Raw genomic sequence first — 15,099 nt, 5'->3', positions numbered from 1 at the left:
AATTATTAAATTTTTTTTGCATCATGTACCTTACATTTCAAGAATTATTTTGCAGGCTCACATCATTTTGTAAGTGTGCTTACAGTGATTGTTGTTTTTACCACGACTTTCTTTCTAGACCAGATACCTCCATCTGCCCAAGGCCTTCACTGATTTCCAGGCCTCCAGCTCTAGTTTAGTGGCTCTGAGGTTCTGGCTAGGTCTTAATCTTATTTTTCTCTCAGGCCCTTTTCACATTTGACAGGGCAGTTAAGGCTTTTTGTAGAATCATCCCATCTTTTCCCCAAAAAGATACCTTCACATTTCTGATTCATTCATGACACTATTCCCTTTTATAGATGTTATTACAGATGATTTCTCAATATTTGTACTCTTTTTTGAATGTTTTCATGAAGGTTGGGGGAAAGAAGACGAAAACCCAGGCCAAAGCACATCTTCACTAAGATGCCTCGGCAGAATGCCTGCCTCCAGTGCGCCTGCCTCCAGTGCGCAGGCCCAAAGGCATGGAAGCCGAGTGTAAGCTTTTTATAGAAGCCTTACTCTCCACCCAGGAAGTGTGTCCACCTCTGGCTCACCCACTGGCAAGGCTCCTAGTGGCCACAGGGAGCACACGAAGGCTCTCTCTCTGATAACATCTGTTCTTACCACTCAATCTAAGGTTTGAGTTTTACCTAGAATTATTATTGGATTCCTCCAGAACAAAGGCCTCTCCAAACAAGTCATATTCATGTCTCCAGAGTTGTGCTTCCTCTGGGGAAGGCACCGTTTGACCAAGTGAAGAAGGCGGAGTTAGAGAAGAAATAAAAACAGCATTTTCAAAAATATTTATTCTTTATTTTAGGACCCAAACTCCTGGTAGCATTTGCGGTTTTTCTAAACCATAGAACTGGTTATTGGTGAGAAAGTGTGTACCAACAAGGTACTGAGAAGAACAGCTAAAGTTCCTGCTTCATGGGTCCATGCACCTGTTCACAACAGAGTTTTGAATAAACCTCCTTCTCTGAGAAATAGATGGAGAATGGGCTAACCAGTTTCATTGTCTCCATTAGGGATACTTCTAGTGTCTCGAGGACATTAGCACTGTGTCCAGCATATCCTGTAGGCCCAGGACTCCTGCAAAGAAAGCAGAGGTGTAGAAGTGGGAAGGAGGGAGAGGAAATTATACACTAAAACTGGAAACAGACCATGCATGAGTGTGCTGGTAGAGTTCACCTAAAAACCTCCAAACATGGTGGAAAGTTGTGTAATCCTGAATTCATCCTTTTGATGCTGGCTAAGAATTGGTCATCCTCTTGTTGTGGCTCTGCCCCTGCCCTTGCCTTTCATAGCCCTGTCTCTCTATTACAGATCTGCAGGTGAAGAACTCTTTGCTGACACTGAAAGGCTCAGACGACCTGGAAATCTTACTCTAACACCATTATTTTCTAATTGTAGTCCACTACAGGACTGAGTCCCCATTCTGCCCAACCTGTCTAGCCTGGCCAAATAAGTCGTCTTGGTCCTATATGTTTGTTTGATGATGCCTCTTGGACACTGTCTATAACTGTTGTTTTTTCCCCCTGCACTCCTTTTCCTCTTTCTCCCTTCACCTTTCATTTCCTCTTTTTCTTTATTTCCCTCTCCTTCCTGCTCTCTGGGTCTTTCCTGCTTCTTTCTTTCTTCTCTTCTCCCCTCCTCTTCCTTTTTCTTCCCTCATCAGGATGTCTCTTCTCATCTGACTCCAAGCTTCTCTTTTCCCCTTTATGTCTGAAGCTATTTTTCTACCTATTCCTCCCATTTTTCTCAATGCCTAATCTCTTTCTTTCCCATTTTCTTCATCTCTTTCTTTCCATTTCCTTTCCTTAAAACCCTGTATTGTTAAATATAGATATATGTACCAAAAAGGACACAAACCATTAATGTTCAATTTAACACATAAATATCAAACCAAGCACCTGTGTAATTTCTGTAAATGTAAAAGAATAGGATACGCTGGGCCCCTTAAGCCTCACGTGTACCCTGCTGACCCCAAGCTGCTTTATCCTCACAAGGGTCACCTTGGGGCTACCATTTCCTTGTTTTTCTTTATAGTCTGACCATCTACAAACACAATCTAAACAATATACTCATTTTTCCTGTTTTGAATATTACGTTCATGGAATCAAACCACGTGTCTTGCTTTTTCCACTCAACATTACATTTGCTTAGCTTGTTTGGAGACTTTATCCATGTTGTTGTTTGTCGCTACAGTTATTCATTTTCATTACTTCCTAATACTCAGTGTAGGGATGTACTGAAATTTGTCCCATCTATTGAACGTCTAATTGTAGTTATTAAAATTCCCATTTCACCTTTAAAGTAAGACCTGATTTTGCTGCCCCCTTGTGTCTCACAACAGTTATAAAAAAAACATTATCATGTGTATAATCTTCCTCCTTCCTTACAAGCAAATAAATGTCCCCCAAACCAGCTTGAGTTTCACCATGACAGCCTGCTCAAATTCCACAGAGTGGGTTAGGAGGCCACACCACTCAGTTACAAAGAAGTCTCCTGCGGAAAGGGCTTTCATTACCAGCAGGAAACTCAGTTCTGCCTAACTCTGCTGAGGTGAGAAATCCGAACAGAAAGAAATTCAGGCTGAATAGTTTGCTGCTATACAGTTGGGAGGTGCTCAGGGGACTAACAGATGGTTCTCAGAGAAGGTACCTTTGACAATATCATTAACTCATATACCAAGTCCTACTCTGAAAACAGGACAGGGAAGTTCATTTCCATGGATGCTTCATTCTTTTATTTATCGGATATTACTGAGTGCCGGACATTGTTACCGGTTAAAAAATGCATGAAATTGAACAAATATAATAAACACATAGGCAAATGACTGCTGCAATCTACTGCTAATTAGTGAGAAGGCTACAAAGCAAAGGAATAAAGAAATAGAAGGTACCAAATGTCTTCTTTGATATAAGGAGAGTAACTAAGAACAGAGTAGGGTCGAAGAGCATGAGAAGAAGATTAACATTAAACAGGGATGAGAGGTGGGAGGGAAAGGGAGAGAGAAGGGAAATTGCATGGAAATGGAAGGAGACCCTCAGGGTTATACAATAGTACATACAAGAGGAAGTGAGGGGAAAGGGAAAAATAATACAAGGGGGACAAATGAATGACAGTAGAGGGGGTAGAGAGAGAAGAGGGGAGGGGAGGGGGGGGAGGGGAGGGGGATAGTAGAGGATAGGAAAGGCAGCAGAACACAACAGACACTAGTATGGCAACATGTAAATCAATGGATGTGTAACTGATGTGATTCTGCGATCTGTATATGGGGTAAAAATGGGAGTTCATAACCCACTTGAATCAAAGTGTGAAATATGATATATCAAGAACTATGTAATGTTTTGAACAACCAACAATAAAAAATTAAAAAAAAAAAGAAAAATATTGTAAAACACCAAGAGGCCTTTATCAGTTGGGAATTCATTCAGCTGTGAGCTTACAGTAGTTTAAACAAATATGGAAGTGGCTTTTGTTTTCACATTAAAAAAAAAAGACACACACACACACACACAAAAGAAATAGAAGGTAACAGGATGGTCTGAGGTGACATGCAGATATGCAAATGAAGTAACAAGGGCAAGTCACAGGAAGGAGGTAAAAGGAACTGCCAGGAGGAAAGTGTTGAGGTGGAAGGAGCTTGCCACATTTGAGGAACAGGAAGGTCCACATGGTAAAAGCACAGAGAGGAAAGCTGAGTAGAAGATGAGATGGAGAGATGAGTGGGAATTTATACATATGGTGAGAATGTTGGATTTTATTCAGAGGGTGATGGAAATACAGAATGTTTTGAAGCTCTCATTCTGGTAGCAGGTAGAAAGTTGAATCTAGGGTAAAATCTAGGTAAAATAGAAAACTATTGCGAAAGTCCTGCCCACCCCCCAAAAACAAAATGAGAATAGCTTTGAACTGGTGAAATGATAGAGATTGTGAAAACTGACCACTTCGGAGTGTATTAAAAAAAATTAAATTTGTTCTCCAGATTTTTTTTTTTTAATTGGTGCCTTGTAGTTATACAAAGTAGTAGGATTTGTTATCAGGGTGTATTTTGAAGTCATGTTTGGTTGTGGGGGATGAGGGAAACAGAAGTTCAAGATGACTCCAGGGTTTGGTTTCAGCCGGCAGTGGAGGATGGAGTTTAGAATAGTTTTATGTGTGTGTGATAACTTTGAGATGTCTCTTAACATATCCAAGTGCACATGTCCAGCAGACAGGTGGTACAAAAGCCTGAAGCTTGGGAGAAAGGTTAGGTTGGGGGTTTATATGTAGAAGCCAGTATTAAACAATAGAACTGAATGAGACAACATAAGGATTGGAGTAAGGGGTGGTAGAAGCCTGATATTGTAACCCTGGGATGCTTAACATTTATAAGCTGGAAGAAGTGGTAAGTCCAGCAAAGCAAGGTAGAAGGAAAACCAAGAGAGTGTATTGTCCTGAAAGCCAATTTCAAAAAGTAAAGAAGGAAAGTAAGTTGACAAGAATCCTTGGAGGATAAGGGCTCTCTTTTCCCTCCTTTGCTTCCATGTAACACTTGTATGGGACTTATTTGGTCTTTAAAAAGAAAGTCTTGGCTTCTGATAAAAAAAAAAAATAAGCTTGGTTTTGGTAGTCTATGAAATGGCACCTGGCTACTATGTCCAGGGTAGCTGATCTATGTAAGGAAAGAAGTGTATTCTGAGATAATTGCTGGGACAGCTGGGGTGGGGATAAGTGCCCCTACCTGTTTTTAAATTAATATTTTAGTATAATAATTAATCTTGTCCTAAAGCTCTACAAAGGGCTGAAGGAACTGGGGGTAAGGATGGGCTTTCTAAGCTTCTATTCTTGAAACTAGAAGGATCAAAATTAAGGACTGATTTTTAATTTTTTTTCAGAAAAAAGATTAGAATTTTTGTGACCCTTGAAATAGAAAAACTAAAAAGAAGGGATTGTATTTATAATTTGAAGAAAGAGAGGTTTCTATCAGAGGTTGCCTTGTGAAGTAAGCATCCATCACTACAGGCTATCGAGGTGGACTGCCCCTGGTGGGTATACCAGACTCCAAGATGGCACCATGATCCTTGCCTTGTTTTGGGTATTCAAGCCCTGTGCAGTCCTCCACTATAAACAGAGCTGATCTTTATGACCAATAGGATACTGTGGAAATGACAGTGTGACTTCCATTACTAGTCACTAAATACATTGTGGCTTCTGCTTCATTCTCTTCTACCTCACTGCTTCTGGGAGAACCAGCCATCATGTCAGGATAATTCTCTAGCACCCTTAAGGATGGGTTCATGTGACTAAAAGCTGAGGTCTTTCACACAGCTAACTATGTGAAAGGAATGTGCTGGAAATAGATTCTCCGACCCTCAGAGTATTGTGGCTCTGGTCAGCATCTTGACTGCAGTCTCACAGGGGTCCCTGAGCCAGAATGACTCAGCCAAGCCATTTGTTAATTCCTGACCCACAAAACTATGTGAGACACTAACAGGTATCTTTTTGGTTTTGTTTTTGGTTGAATTAAACCAACACATTTTAAAATTATTTTTTATGTAGCAATAGTTAACAAATTTAGTATTGTACAGGAAATTCACACACCAGTTGGAAGTTAAACAGATTTGGAAGCCCTTTTTAGCCTGAAGCTTACAGTTTTCTGACATTCACTTTATTGGACTCAGCTCCTGGCTATCCTTAAGATATTTGTGTCTTTTTTTTCCTCTAGCTAATTTTAGCAGTTCTCCAGAGCATTGAGTGGCCAAATGTCTCTGGCTACTTGGAGAAGGTCCAAGGTTGACTTGAAGAGATACTCTCATTGTAGATTATACCATTTATGTGTTAGTGCTGAGCTCATATTAAATCCTTCTCTAAACACTGAAAATAGTCCTATTGGAATAGCACTATGGATGTATACATAAACCTGTATGCTTACATGAATATTATACTTCACACACACACACATTTACGTGTGTGTGTGTGTGTATGTATGTATGTATGTATGAAGAAAGAGACAGAGACAGACAGAGAGAGAGAGAGAGAGAGAGGGAGAGACATACATGGCATTTAAATAGTCAAATAACACACATGTAAACAAAGTACAGATGCTCCTTGACTTACAGTGGGGTTAGATCACAGGAAGTTCACCATAAACTGAAGATGTCACAAGTTAAAAATGCATTAATACATCTCACCTAACCTCATGGCTTAGCAACACTGTGCACTATGGAATATCAGTTGTCTACCTTTGTGAAGGTGTGACTGCCTGGGAGCTGCATTAGGACAGAGAGCATCCTACTACATATTGCTGGTCTGAGGAATGATTGAAATTGAACATTGGAAATATGGTTTCTATGAATGCATATTGTTTTCACATCATGGTGAAGTTGAAAAATTGTATGTTGACCATCATAAGTTGATTAGCTATAATCTATACAGACCCAACTCTCAGGAGTCTATATAATTTCTGAAAGTCAACACAGAGTGTCAAGAGTGAGACAAATAGTCCCAAACAAACTTATGCCCCTGCTACTGACTTCTTGATTAATCTCTTAGTTTTACTTGGGAGGGAATAGTCATAAAAGGTTCTTTAACCCTCTGAATGTCACTACCTCTGTGGGAAGCTATCCAAGTCCATATGTAACTTTTCTAATTGATAGGAACTTGGACACACCTATTAATGCAACTCACTAAGTACCATAGAAGGATGTGCAGACCACCTCTGTGTCTTCACCTCTCCTTTCATGTGGAGTGATTCCCTGGCACGGCAAAATCCTTCTTATGCTGATGCCACTCTTCAGAAAAATACCCTAACTTGTCCTGAAAATTTGAATTGGAGCTCTTCTCTATACTTCCACAGACTTTCTTTCTTTTGCTCATGACACTCATCATTTTTGCATGATCATATGGTTATAGAACACCAGCATTTCCTAATAGAGATCTAAGTGCAGAGACTGGCACATATAATGAAATACAGACTTCAATCTATGTGTTTTTAGTGATGAAGAAAATAATATTTTGGGTCTTAGAGTTTTGCTTGTTGGAAGATGGTGTAAAGACTTTTGGTGAACATTTGGTGAATCAAGTTAAAAAGAGACACCTCCCTTTTATTTATTTTGCAGTACTGGGGATTGAACCGAGGGGGGAATTTACCACTGAGCTACATTCCAAGCCTTTTTTACCTTTTATTTTGAGCCAGGTTCTTACTAAGTTAACATGGCCGGCTCAAATTTGTGATCCTCCTGTCCCAGCCTCCTAAGTCCCTGGGATCACAGGTGTGCACCAGTACCCTGCCCTGGGTTTGTTTTGTTGAAGATGCTTCTTCTAGCACCTCACTGTGGCTCTCTAATGAAGACCCACAGGAGAGGTTTTTCTCAGTTCTCAACCTCTGAAAGGAGCTCTACTTGAAAATCTTTTTTTTTTTTTTTAAATGTATGGACACCTAGAATTCCTTGCTATTCCTATTTTCTTTTTCCCTTTGGTGGCTGCAAACATAGACCCAATTTTGTGAACACTTTCCTAACACATGCATGTGAAAATATGGAATTCATTTGTGCAACAAACTCCATTATGGAGTCATCATATTTACAGTTCTACTCTTTTTTTCCCCACCCTCTGCTTTTTTTTCTGTTTAAAAAATTTTTAGTACATATTTTTCAAACCATATCTAAAATTTCTTCATACTTTCTCGATCCTTCTTCATAATTCCTAATAATTTTTCAAAAAGAATGCCTCAGAAGCATCTAATTTGGTCTAAAATCAAATCCCTCATGTTATCTCAAATGTCTTTTTATAGTTGATTTTATTCAATCAGAATCAAAGGAGGTCCACATATCATGTTTGAGTATATATCTCAAATTTTAATAGTCTTTCCTCCCTCTTTTTCTCCTTTATCATTTAATTATTTGGAAAAAAAATCACATGTCTTATGGAATTTTTACCTTTTGGGCTTTGCTGACAGCATGATCATGGTGGTGTTTGAGATCTTCCCTCATAACTTGTATTTTCTCTAGCATAATCAATTCTGACTTAATTTATTTTTTGACACAAATATTGCATGGCTAGTGTTGTATCTTAGACCCTGGTGTCTGCTGGTCCTTCTTTTCATGATTGATTGGTTGAGATCACATGGTGTCAGCCTGTCTCAGCCACTATAAAGTTCCACACAATGTTTCAACTAACAGGTTTAGCAGACTTAGATGGCTTTTGTCTCTATCATTATTTCTTTAGGAGTTGCATAAAGGAAATATTTGGATTGTGTTATTCCTTTTTCTTTTCTTGCAGAGACAGGGGTGCTGGGGATGGAACTCAAGCCTCTTACATGCTAAACACATATACTACCAGTTTGCTGCACCCAAATCCCTTTTTTCTTTTATTATCTAGAATTCTTCTATAAAGAAAAATTCTCCTTCAACTATTATTTGGTTACTATGAATGAGTGTAGTTTACATAATAAAGCAAGGATAAATATTTGACATTTTTCCTTTATCTGGTTTTGAAATACTTAGCTGGTGCTTTTTTATTTAAATTACAATTATGTATTCTCTGATTTTGTTTTGTTTTGTTTTGTTTTTTTGGTACTGGGGATTAAACCCATGGGCACTTAAATATTGAGCCACATTCCCATCCCTTTTTAATTTAGAGACAGGGCCTCACTAAGTTGCTTAGGACCTCACTTATTCATGGATTTTTAGCATATTTGGTATATTTCAATCACTTGCTTTTTGATGATTGAATTGTTTCAGTTTTGGCCAGTGGAAGTTCCTCTAAATTGGTTTCATTGGTCTTTTTTCTTTTGTCATAACCCCAAGAATCTTTGATATCTTGCAGTACTGGGGGTTGAACCCAGGGGGACTTTACCACTGAGCTACAATACTTTTTACTTTTTATTAAAATCAAGAATCAATAAATAGGATGGATTTAAACTATAAAGCTTCTTCTCAGAAAAAGAAAACAATCAGTGAGGTGAATAGAGAACCTACATTCTGGGAGCAAAGTTTTACTACACACACATCAGATAGAGCACTAATCTCTACGATATATAAAGAACTCAAAAATCTTAACATAAACAAACAAACAAACAAATAACCCAATCAATAAATGGGCCAAGGAATTGAACGGACACTTCTCAGAAGATGATATACAATCAATCAACAAATGTATGAAAAAAAAGTTCAACATCTCTAGCAATTAGAGAAAATGCAAATCAAAATTACTCTAAGATTTCATCTCACTCTAGTCAGAATGGCATGTATTAGGAACACAAACAACAACAAGTGTTGGCGAGTATGTGGGGGAAAAGGCACATTGCTGGTGGGACTGCAAATTGGTGCAGCCAATATGGAAAGCAGTATGGAGATTCCTTGCAAAACTGGGAATGGAACCACCATTTAACCTAACTATCCCTCTCCTTGATCTACACACAAAGGTCTTAAAAACAGCATACTACAGGGACACAGCCACATCAATGTTTATAGCAGCACAATTCACAATAGCTAAACTGTGGAACCAACCTAGATGCCCTTCAGTAGATGAAATGGATAAAGAAAATGTGATAGTGGGCTGGAGTTGTGGCTCAGTGGTAGAACGCTCACCTAGCATGTGCGAGGCCCTGGGATCGATCCTCAGCACCACATAAAAACAAATAAATAAAGGTATTGTGTCCAACTACAACTAAAAATAAATAAATATTGAAAAAAAGAAAATGTGATATATATTCACAATGGTATACTATGCAGTGTGAATAAAATCATGGCATTTGCAGGTAAATGGATAGAGTTGGAGAATATAATGCTAAGTGAAGTTAACCAATCCCCCCAAACCAAATGCCAAATGTTTTCTCTGATATAAGGAGGCTGATTCATAATGGGGTTGTGTGGGGGAGCATGGGAAGAATAGAGGAATTCTAGATAGAACAAAAGGGTGAGAGGGGACGGAAGGGGTCTGGGGTAGGAAAGTTGGTGGAATGAGATGAACATCATTACCCAAGTACATGTATAAACACATGAATGGTGTGACTCTACTTTGTGTACAACCAGAGATATGAAAAATTGTGCTCTAAATATGTACTATGAATTATAATGCATTCTGCTATCATATATACAAAATAGAAGAAAATTTTTAAAGAGAATGATTTTATGGAAGAATGAATGACTGAGAGGGAAAGGTGGAGAGATGGAGGTGAGAAAACTTGAGGCCATGGAGGATGGGAGGTAGCCCACGTAGTAGGGAGGTGAAGGCAGCTAGTGAGACTTTCTAAAGGACAAAGAAGGCCCAAAGTGGAGTAGACAAAAAATAGATATATGGGAAAGAGTTCTAGAGCTGTGAATTTGATCTATCTCTGTTTCCTTTGGAAAAGCAAATGCATAAGATTCTTCTGTACTTTTTTGGCCCTTGTACTGTGCATTTTGAATATGATGCCATGTAGAGATTGACCTATATGGACTATGGCTTCAACAGAGCATAGAGTTTTCATGAAGAAAACACCCAAAAGTTGCTGGTAATGGCATATTCAGATTTAAATTGACTATCAGTGTTACATAAATTATATGTGACTGTATATGTTCTAGTTTATGTACTAACTGAAGCCTGTTCAAATACTTACAGTGGAGTCATGCTTCTTTCTAATGATAAGCAGATCTATAAGGCAAGGCTGAGTCACACCAGACGTTCCTGTACATCCTAATGCTTGAATCCAGGTCTTCTGGAGTAAAATTACAGGAATCACTGGCAAACTTTCTGAAAAACAAGAAAAACCTAGCAACAGAAAGTATAATCTGAATCAGAGCAAAGCCAATGCATTGGCCAAAGAAAATAATCCAGAGCAAAGTGTTAGTAAGTGTAGTTGTCATTTAAAGGGAAACTGAAGTCAGGCTTCCCATGAGCAAAGCCACAGGAGCAGCCACATCCTGCCTTGCAGAGGATTCTTTCATTAGAAAGGAACCTTCTGAGCCAGCTCCCTGATGAGTTAGAGGCTGACTGGAAATTTGTTCCCTAAAGGGAAGTGCTTTGTAATCCTTGATTCAGTTCAGCAGTCTGTGGAAAGCCTGGGGGCTGGATCCTTCTCCTTCTCCTTCTCCTTCTCCTTCTCCTTCTCCTTCTCCTCCTCCCCCCCCCCTTTTAATTTTTTAGTTATAGTTGGACACAATACCTTTATTTTATTTATTTATATGCAGTACTGAGGATCAAACCCAGGGCCTCGCACGTGCTAGGCAAGTGTTCTTCTGCTGAGCCACTACCCCAGTCCCTGGATTCTGGATTCTTTCCTCCAGAGAAGATTTGACCTTGTCTTTGCAGCAGCCCATGGAAGTTATAGACCAAGGGTTCTGCAACTGCCTGTCTTTGTTAGGCTTAATTCGGGAACTTGAGTTGGTTTTGTTCTTCCTCTGTTCAGAATTTAGCTCTGAATGTTTTGTGCTAATATTGGCATTTACCCTGGAAGCAACTTCCCCCTTTTCTGTTCGCCACTCTGATTTCTTAAGATTTTAAAGTTAAATGTAAAATTTCCATATATTTGTCTTATTTATTTTTATAAGAACCTGTGAGGTAGAAATGATTGCTGCCTCCCCCAACCCCACCTTCCACATGAGCCAAATGGGGGAGGGAATGGCTTCAGAAGACAAAATCTTCTCTAAAGATGCAGTCCTGGTAAGTGGCAGAGTCAACCTTGTCTGTCTGGCTCCAAGGGCATGCTCTTAATCACTGTTTCCTGCCAAGCCGTTTTCTACCCATCTGGGGTAGATGATAGCTGTGGCCTTCAGATGGCCACTATGATGTTTCTCCTCATTTGAATCCTCCTTCAGCCTGCCAACCAACTGTCCTTGTCAAAACATGGCCGTCTAAAACAGCATCAGCCTAACTATCTTTGATATGCCATCTCCCCACTTCTTATCAAAATGCGCAGAAACCACACAAAGGACACAATGGCCAATTAATAGGTGGGAATTAAGGGTGACAATGGACCATTTGCCCATGTCTGGGAAATTTCCCACTAAGTGCAACACAGAGGGACTTAAAAATGACAAGCTTTTGGTGGTCAAAACTCACTTTGAACTGTGAAGCAGAGCAGAAGGCTGGTCATGATGATGCTGGCAAGAGGACTTGGCACGCCTCTCCCCCACTCTCCAGGCCATGCCAACGCTTCATCTCTAACTCACCACATCTACTGGACACAGCAGTTCCTTGGGTGAAAGGACAATGGAGGTGGAGTTTGCATTAATTTTGTTCCTGGCACAAAATATAAACACAGCCTAGGCAAAATTAGAGCCCAGGGGCAGTGAGTCTGGGGACTGTTTCCTTGAGATAATCCCTGCTCCTTCCTGCCCTGCTTGTCTTTGTTGTGCCCACAGAAACGAGTGATGGGAAGATGAGGAGAGTGGGCAGGAGCAGAGAGACCTCCCATTGGTCCTAGAGCCACTCAGGAAAGAACTCAAGAGATCTAGGGAGGAAGGGGAGGGTGAGTGGATATGTTTTGTTGCGGGAAGGTAATTGACAGGGATGGGTTCTGGATGGAGTTTTAGAGAAAGACCAGAATGTTTTCAGAGGGATAGCTGCCTATGGGAAATGGGGACTGGAGGAGTGGGAAGAAAACTTAGACCCCTTTGCTTTTGGTATAAGAGGGAATTCCCCATCTGGTACCTGTCTGAGAGAGATGTCAATAGTCATAGTCATCATTTTTCAAAGCCTTTTTAGTCTGTGCTTCTTTTTGCTGTGGCTCTGTGTAATGTATAATCATGAGGTGAGTCCAAACTTATCTTCTCTTTACAGTCATCCAAAAGGGAATTGGAAGAAGGGAAGAAGTCCTTCTTGGTCTGGCTGGGTCACTCTTGATGCGCATTTATGGGACGATCACCCCCTCCAGGGTGTGATCTGAGTGAGGGGAACCCAGGAAAGGAGGCAGGCAGAAAAGAGACGAATCTATACCTGTCTGCTGGCAAGCAATGGGCCTCAGAGGACCATCTTTCAAATTTAAGCAAGTAGGGAAACAAACCAAATTAAGCGAAATAAAAATAGTCCAATCCAAATGGAATCTGTGAAAGCAAAGGCAGTATAAACTTAAAATAAGAAAACACTGGTTTTCAAAGCATGCTTGTGAAGAATGTGCCTTCTTTGTCAAACTGTTCCTTTCTTCCGGTGGCTCCCTTGTCTCTCCCCTTCAGTCTTCTTGTTTTCTTTCTTCCTCCTCTTTCTCCCTTCCTCATCTCCTCTCTCTTTCTCCCTCCTGTGTGTCTAATTTTCTCTATTTTTTCCCTTTTAGTTTATGTAGTCAGTCCCTGCTGAGGACTACATGCTGGAAACCTTATCAAATCCTCCCCTTATTTTCCATCCCATGTCATGAAGAAAGTGACAGGGTCTGAAGCTACAGGTCCTCTCAATCCCAGAGCCTCAGGTGGGGGCAGAAATCTCCCTGTGGCTCCTTTCCTTGCAGCATGTGAGTTCACATCTTACATCATTATCCCCTTGGTCCTATTTCCACTTGTTGAAGCTTGTAAGAAAAGCAAGATGCACCAGGTGTGTGGCAGTGGCAATGTGCTATGCACTGTCAAACAGGGCCTCAGTTGAGTTTCCTGGAAACAGGTTCTGGGATAGAATTGCATGAAAGTGCTTTTGAGAATTCCGCCTCTATGAAGGTGAAGGAAGCAGGAATGGCAACAAGAAATTGGCATGCAATGTAGTTGCAACCAAGCCCGAGTCCATCCAGTGGAAAGTCCTGGAACTCAGAAAGCACTGCAGACTTGTCTCAAGTCAGACCTTTGCATTCTCATGGTAGCCAGTTATCGGCCTTGGGATCCTGTTTTAAAGGGTAATTGCCAGTGAGCCACCAGCAGCCAGTATTTCCAGTCGAGGGATGCAAGCATCTGCAGAGAGGAGGGGATCTGGGTGGGATCTGGAGGGATGTCCAGTAGTGGATACAGTGTGGGTGTTTCATCTTCACCCACCAGCATGTTCCTCCCTTCTGCAGTCACAAGAATGAACGAGACACAGGTTCATCAGCCACGTATTGGGCCTGCATATAAGATGCAAAGAGAGAACAGACTAAAATATAAGGCAGTAAGAAAAAGACTACGAAAGAGAAGATTCTGGGAAGGCTCCCTGAGGTAGCTGTGAACTGGGCCTGAGGAAAAGGCCACAATTTTTGAAGGTAAGTTGAGGGGTAAGGCAGCAAAAATGTAGACAGAAGAAATACTCTGAAAGTCTGTATAGGTCATCAAGCACCAGATCATTGTGAATGAAGTCCTGACATCTTACACCGAAAGCCTAATGTCCCTTAAAGTGTGGGGTCGGATGGGGTAGAAGAGAAGCCGGGGCCTTGCCCTGGAGGTGTTTTCATGTGTCAGCATCTCACAGATGGCCGGATGAAGATCTCTGAAGATCCTTTCTCCTTTCCCCCAGGGCTTTAGCATCCTCTATTGAGAGGAAGTTAAGCCACAGAACCATTTTTCTGAGGCTTGTGTCTTGAGATGAGGGCTGGGGAAACTCCAAGGATCAGACAAGCTGCTGCCTTTAAATAGCTGAAGGATGCCATGAAGTTGAGGAGCAAGGTAACATCGAGTCAGTGTAGGTCAGAGAGCAAAGCTGAGGTCACTGTGTGGAAGAAACAGGAAAGCAAGCGGCTCACCTCCTCCAAAGAAGGAGTCCGATGAAAGGCAGGGCTTGGTCAAAATCGGAACCAACAAGGATGAAATACTCAAGCAGAAGCTGGAAATGCAGGCAGGGATATTCTTTCACTGGAGTGGTAGTTGACCGAGGTGGTCTTGAAAGTCCATTCCAGATCAGAAACAATAATGGCTAACATTTATTTAACATTTACCATATTAGCCAAATACTATGCTATGATTAGTAAATGCTACCTTATGACCTTTGAATATATTGCCTCATTTATTCCTCATAGGTTTACCAAGTGGGCTTTATTATTCTGTTCATTTTAAAGGCAGGAATTTGATCAAGTCACTTAGCTGTCACATAGTCAGTAAGAAGTGAAGCCAAGAGTGTTATGCAGGCAGATTTATTCCAGAACCCACACCTTCATCTCTTGTAAGCCTGGGGTATGTGGACCTGTGACATCATTGCATAGCAGGTGTGACACTGAGATGC

At 40.6% G+C, this 15,099-nt stretch overlaps 1 long non-coding RNA gene across 1 annotated transcript; it reads right to left on the bottom strand.

Annotated features, from left to right (window-relative positions):
- Nucleotides 1-861: 861 nt before the first annotated feature.
- On the bottom strand, nt 862-12,157 carry LOC124105390 (uncharacterized). Its single transcript, XR_006855715.1, has 3 exons — nt 12,052-12,157; nt 10,610-10,743; nt 862-1,113 (listed from the first exon to the last, which is right to left on the bottom strand). It is a non-coding gene; the product is annotated as an uncharacterized LOC124105390 (long non-coding RNA).
- Nucleotides 12,158-15,099: the final 2,942 nt, after the last annotated feature.

The sequence above is a fragment of the Marmota monax genome, unplaced genomic scaffold, assembly GCF_021218885.2.
Source record: "Marmota monax isolate L192 unplaced genomic scaffold, Marmota_monax_Labrador192_F-V1.1 WCK01_AAM20220418_F8-fsc00100, whole genome shotgun sequence".
NCBI classification, from domain to species: Eukaryota; Metazoa; Chordata; class Mammalia; order Rodentia; family Sciuridae; genus Marmota; species Marmota monax.
Note: the sequence above shows the minus strand (reverse complement) of the source record. Positions and strands in the feature narration are given on the sequence as shown.